General features: G+C 39.7%; 1 pseudogene; it reads left to right on the top strand.

Annotated features, from left to right (window-relative positions):
* The first annotated feature begins 900 nt into the window (after positions 1–900).
* LOC102502068 (mitochondrial import receptor subunit TOM20 homolog pseudogene) overlaps positions 901–7,007 on the top strand; it is a 9,916-nt pseudogene continuing 3,809 nt past the window's right edge.

The following is a 7,007-nucleotide window of genomic DNA, read 5'->3' on the forward strand; positions in this document are numbered from 1 at the left end:
TTGGATCCCCACATGGCTGACTACATAGTTCAAGTCCCAGACTTGGTGGCTTGAAAAACGCACTGAGTGTGTGTGCATGTGTGGCCAAAATCCTGACAGGAGAATAGAGAAGGGATTACACTGTAGCCATCTTACTGGGAGGGGGGGTGATTTCTCACTTTTTTTCTCTCTGTCTCTCCTCAGTGAGTATACTCACCCTCTATCAAACTAAAAAAAAAAATAAATAAATAAATAAATTTTTATTATAAAGGTGCTATATATATTTGAGGACTAACAGGGAAAAAATTACAAAGAAATATACAGATTTTGGGGACAGCAAGTGGCATTGTGGTTAAAGTGCTGGACTCTCACATAGCCAACCACAGTTCAAGTCCCAGACCTGGTGACTTGCTTTCTCACTTTCCCTCTCTCTGTCTCTCTCTGCTGAAATTAAAAAGTAATAATAATAGGGGCCAGCAGTTAGCGTAATGGCTATGTCGCTGGATTCCCATGTAGCCAACCGTGGTTTGAGTCCCGGATCTGGTGGCTTAAACTCACGCTTGGTGCGTGTGCATGCGTGCCCCAGATCCCGAGAGGAGAATGGAAGAGAAGGGATTGTGGCGTGGCCATCCCCTCTGGGGGGTGATTTCTTGCTTTCTGTCTCTCTGTCTCTCTCTGTCTTTCTGGTGAGTGCATGCGCCATAAAGCAAAAACCTCCCTCCCCAAAAAAGTAATAATAATAAATAAAATTAAATAAAAATAATTCTAAGGAAAAAAGAGATATATACAGATTGTAAACCAGATGGGACTTCTAGAGAGAGAGAAAACTGAACATAATTAGTATAAAACTCTTATGAACATGAAGGTTTAAAAACTTTTGAAATGCAGAAAAAAATTTAATAAAATAAAAGGCTCAGAGTGATGGTACAGTCAGTAGTAAAAGACACTGCAGGGCTGGAAGATACATGGCGATCTCTAGGTTTAGATTCCTATGTCAGCCTGAAAACATTGGGTCCTCTCTTTCCCGCTATACAGGATGACAGGTGAAAAAGTTGCCAAGCAGGATACTAAGGAGAAGAAACCTGAAGCCAAGAAGGCTGATGCCAGTGGCAAGGTTAAAAAGGGTGACCCCAAGGCTAGAAAGCCCAAGAAGGGGAAGCCCCATTGTAGCCGAACTCCTGTCCTATTCTGAGGCATTGGCAGATACTCCCGATCTGCCATGTATTCCAGGAAGGCCATGTACAAGAGGAAATATTCAACCACTAAATCTAGGATCGAAAAGTAAAAGGAGAAGGGTCTTACAACTGTCTCAAAACCAGTTGGTGGAGACAAGAATGGTGGTCCCCGGGTGGTTAAACTGCACAAAATGCCTAGGTATTACCCTACTGAAGATGTGTCTCAAAAGCTGTTGGGCCATGGCAAAAAACCCTTCAGTCAGCATGTGAGAGAGCTGCAAGCCAGCATCACTCCTGGGACCATTCTGATCATCCTCACTGGATGCCACAGGGGCAAGAGAGTGGTTTTCCTGAAGCAGCTGAGCAGTGGCTTGCTACTTGTAACTGGGCCACTGGTTCTCAATCGAGTTCCACTGCATAGAACATACCAAAAATTAGTCATCGCCACCTCCATGAAAATTGATATTAGCAAAGTAAAAATCCCAAAGCACCTTACCGATACTTATTCCAAGAAAAATAAACTGCGGAAGCCCAGACACCAGGAAGATAAGATCTTCGACACAGAGAAGGAAAAATACGAGATTTCAGAACAGCGCAAGTTTGATCAGAAAGCAGTGGACGCACAAATTTTACCAAAAATCAAAGTGGTTCCTCAGCTCCAGGGCTACCTGCGATCCCTGTTTGCCCTTACAAATGGACTTTATCCTCACAAATTGGTGTTCTATGCTTTTTGCGAAGAACCTAATTAAATAACTGATTATATATATATATATAAACATATTGGGTGCAATAATATGCACATGCCCAAAATCCTGATCAGCTGGTGAAAGGGGATCTTGGCATAACAAGACTCTGTCAAGGATGCTTCTCTCTCTCTTCCTCTCCCTCTCTCATGTATGTACATTCACACTCTGTCATGCATAAATGTTAAAAAAAAGATTTTTTAAAGTAAAATATAATAAGAAATTAAACAAAGCCATATTATCCATGGCAAAGTGCCTAGCAGTGTAAAATAAATGTAATTAAAGGTCTAGAAAGAGAAAAGGTATAGGAAACTCTTTTTTCAATAATAGCAGATAATTTCCAAAACTATGATGAAAGAAGATCAAAGATACCCAAGCATGGTAAATACAAAAGAAAAATACACCAAGGTATATCATAATTGAATTGCTAAAATAAAGTTATAAACAAAAGTAATGGTAAAAGAGACCAGAGAAAAAGCACACAAGTACAGAGGGGTAATGGCTTTAAAATTCTCTCAGACATGGGCCAGCAGGTAGCATGGCAGGTAAGATGCTGGACACTCCCACATGGCTGACCATGGTTCAAGTCCTGGACCTGGTGGCTTGCTTTCTCATTTTCTCTCTCTCTCTCTCTCTGGTCAAATTTAAATAAATGAATGAATAAATAAAGTTAGATAAATAATTATTTCTTTAATTCTCTCAGACACTTAAAAAAGACAATAAAATGCATCTTTACAGAATTTTTAAAAAGCCAAATTATCAACATACAGTTAATTCTATATCTACATAAAATATCTATCAAGAAAAAATTTTTTAATCTTTTTTTTTACCTCCCTTTCAATAATCTGGGGGAATTCTTCACTAGAAAACATGATATTAGCAGAGGTGTTAAATGGAATTTTCATAAGTAAAATCAAAATGGTACCAGATGAAAATTTTTAAATACACAAAGGAATAAAGAAGTTATCATAAGTGGTAAATAATAAAAAGAAAAATATTTTATATTTTAAAATTTCTTTCAAAAGGTTATTTATTTAAAAGAAGCACAATAGTACATTGTTGGATTTACATAAGGATATAGAAATGGAAAGTAGGACCACAATAGTGCAAAATTATAGAGGGAGAAATGTATGTACACTCTATTGTAATTTATGTTTAAATGATCTATCATTACTTGAAAGCACATTGTTATAAATTAAAGAAACATATTGTAAGCTTTTTTAAAAATCCAGGACCAGCAGTTGGCATAATGGCTATGTCACTGGACTCCCGTGTAGTCGACTGTGGTTCGAGACCTGGACCCGGTGGCTTAAACTCACACTGGGTGCATGTGCATGTGTGCCCAAGAACCCAAGAGGAGAATGGAGGAGAAGGGATTATGGCATGGCCATCTCCCCTTCTTGCTTTCTGTCTCTCTCTGTCTCTCTCTTTCTGGCAAGTGCATGCACCCTATAGCAATCCCTTCTCCTACATTCTCCTGTCAGAATTTTGGGTATGCACACAAATGGGTCTGGCAAGTTTTGCAAACCTCTGGGTCCAAAACTTGAACCACAAAGTTGGCCACATGAGATCCAGTTACTTTAAACTCTGTGCTACCTGCTAGCTCAAGCCAATATTGTTAACAAAGTGATACATGGGAAATAAATATCCAACTGGTCCCCATGGTATAGTCATTAGGTACTGTGCATCAGAAATTGTATCCCACATAGCTGATTAGGATTCAAATTCTTCCTCCATCAAATTCATGCCAGGCTCTTACATGCCTACCCAGAATCCTGACAGTGTGGAGAATTAGAGTAAAAGTTTGCAGTGTGATCAGGTCCTATTGGAGGGTGCATTCTCTCACATACACATATATTCCATATCATAAATAAAGGTATACAGAATTTTTTAAATTTAAATCTATTCAAAAATAAAGCCGATGGGAGGGGGGAACAGATTAAATAAATAAAAAACAAAAGCAAACTACCGGCCAAGACAACATGACATACTTCTGTTTCTCCCTGCTATTCACTGCTAAACACTAACTCTAGAAATAACAAGAGACAAAGGGAAACTCTGAAAAAATGATAAGGTAAAGGCAAACTAGGAGTGCGTTGTCAGCTCTCCAACTGCCGGCGGTTGTGAGCTGGGACCTTAGCGCAGTCCTCCCTGGACTCTCTGTCCCAGAGTTAGAATTTGGATGTGAAATAACTTTTCTAACCCACCTCACAGAAGACTGTTGACATACAAATTGGTATCTTTCCAGTTGCCTGACTTGCAGAACACTTCAGGTTCAAAGAATTTCCTTTTGTAAAAATTTTGACAAGATGGCTACTAGAAGTGCCTAACGTACTTCCCTCTCAAGATAAAAGGACCAAAACAAAGAATAAGCAACTGATATTCATTGCTATGTTCAAGGGAGAGTGTTGGAGTGCAGTGTGAGTGTGGTAGAGGCACTGCAGAGCACAGAGACTCAGGAAAGCTTTGTACAGAGGGGAGCAAAGCACTCAGTATCTCCTGCCCTATCGCCCTAGTCAAGATCAACTAGGAACTAGAAGGGACTTCTTGTTCTGGGGAAAGAATAAGCAAGAAACCTTCAGCAGTACCATTGACACCTTCAATACCTGAATTTTACCACAGAGGAATTCTATAACCCTCACAGGCCCTGAGCCCAATTTAGGGAGTGACCAAGGGTGCCCATGCTGCTGAATTACACAGGGGAGAAGTCCAGTCTTTGCTGTACCATCCCCCACACAGGTTGTAGCAAGGCCATCCTGTGACCATATCCACCTGCGTTGTTCAGGAGCAGCTGGGCAAGCACCCTCTCCCAAAACCACTAGCACCAAGAGCCACTGAAGCAGCCTTACCTCCCCCACATATTTGTATGTCCCGTGGAAGTGGCAAAGTGAGCAATCCTTCCCACAGCTCAGTTTCAGAGAGAGCCTGACCCTCTGCATCTTCAAGAATCAGGTTGGGAGAGTGAGTATAGGCACAGCTATGCTGCTTGAGAAGCCCCACCTGTCACGTTCCAAGAACAACCAGCGAGGCCACTGCATTACTTCTAGTAATCACTGATATTGATTATAGGTGAGGACACTACTATACCACTGTGCCTAGCTAGAGCCAAAGCCAACATAGTTATACAACTGGCATCCTAGGACACAACTACTGGAGAAAGTCTTTTCACCTGGAACACCATCCTATAAAACTGATACAGACAACTACTCACCAAATTAACAAATATTAATATAGGGATACAAGATACCTGAAAAAACAAGCTAGCATGACATTCCCAAAGCAATACAATAATACTCCAACAACATACCCTACAATGAAGGAAATCTGTGAAATGTCTAAAAAGGAATTCTATATTTTTATTATAAGTAAACTCAATGACATACAAGAGAGTAGTGATAGGCAATTCAACGAATTAATGGAATTATTACGTGATCTGAAAACTTTGGGCCACGAAGTAGCAGAGGTCTTTAAAAAGGGCCAAGGAGAAATCTTGGAGAAGAAGGAGCCAAAGAAAGAAATACCATCTACAATTGGGAGCTTTAACAATGGACTTTATCAAGCAGAAGAAAGAATTCCCAAACTTGAAGACAGCTCATTTGAAATAATAAAGTCAGAGAGAAAAACAGAAAAAAGAATAAAAAAAGAATGAACACTTCAGGTGCTTTAATGATAGATTTTTTCAAGCAGAGGAAAGAATTTCCAAACTTGAAGACAAGTCATTTGAAATAATTCAGTCAGAGATAAAAACAGAAAAAAGAATACAGGACATATGGGACAGTATTAAACGAACAAATATTCGTGTTCTGGGAGTTCCAGAAGGAGAAGAGACAGGAAAAGACATAGAAAAGTTATTTCATGAAATAATAGCTGAAAACTTCCCAAGTCTCAGGAGAGAGATGAACATCCAGATTCAGGAAGCTCAAAGGTCCCCAAAAAGATCAAACCCAAAAAGACCCTCTCCAAGGCACATTATAGTGAAACTATCAAAATGTAAAGACAAGGAGAAAATTCTAAAAGCAGCAAGAGGGACCAGCAGTTAGTGTAATGGCTATGTTGCTGGACTCCCACGTAGTCGACTGTGGTTCACGTCCTGGACCCAGTGGCTTAAACTCACACCGGGCACATGTGCGTGCATGCCCAAGATCCCAAGAGGAGAATGGAGGAGAAGGGATTGTGGCGTGGCCATCCCCCCTGGGGGGTGATTTCTCGCTTTCTATCTCTCTGTCTCTCTGTGTCTGTCTGGCGAGCGCACGCTCCCTATAGAAAAGGGACAAGTCACATATAAGGGAATCTCCATTAGACTAACAGCAGATTTTTCTCTAGAAACCTTACAAGCTAGAAGAGAATGGCATGATATATTCAAAGTATTGAAAGAAAAAAACTGCCAGCCAAGAATACTTTATCCAGAAAAGCTGTCCTTCAGAAGTGAAGGAAAACTAACGTCTTTCCAAGACAAGCAAAAACTGATGGAATTTGTCTCCACAAGACCAGCTTTACAAGAAATGCTTAAGGGAGTGCTACATTTGGAAGCAAAAGGATAACTACCATCACAAAGTAAGCACATGAAAGTATCAAACTCACTGGGAATATACACAAGTGAGAAAGAAAATCCTCAACTGTAGAGAAAATCATCAAATCACAAAGATAAACACTAAGAAATAGTGAAGTACAAAATTAGAAAATATGAAATGATAGGGGTAGGTTAGATACATACTTGTGGAATAGATTTAAAAATACAAGACAAACTATACTTCATAGAAATCTTAAGTAGTAATCACTTATTAACAGAAAGTGAAAGAATGAAAAGTGTTTTATGGAAATGGAAACCAAAAGTAAGCAGGATTTGTTATGTCAGATAAAATAGACTTTTAAGTAAAAAGATTGTAAAAAGAGAACTGGACCCATAGCATCGTGGTTAAAGAATTTAGGTTTCACATGACTGACTGGTTTAAATCTTGACTCCACTGGCTTGACAAACAATCCAACCTTGTGTGCCCCAAATTGTGATAGGATGTGGAAATGGAGTGATCATGCCCCATTGGGGGAGGTGTGCTCTTTCTGATTAACACACACCACCCTACTGTCTCTTGTAGAAATGAAGTCATTATAT

This window comes from Tupaia chinensis, unplaced genomic scaffold, assembly GCF_000334495.1.
Source record: "Tupaia chinensis unplaced genomic scaffold, TupChi_1.0 Scaffold143636_1, whole genome shotgun sequence".
Classification (NCBI taxonomy): domain Eukaryota; kingdom Metazoa; phylum Chordata; class Mammalia; order Scandentia; family Tupaiidae; genus Tupaia; species Tupaia belangeri.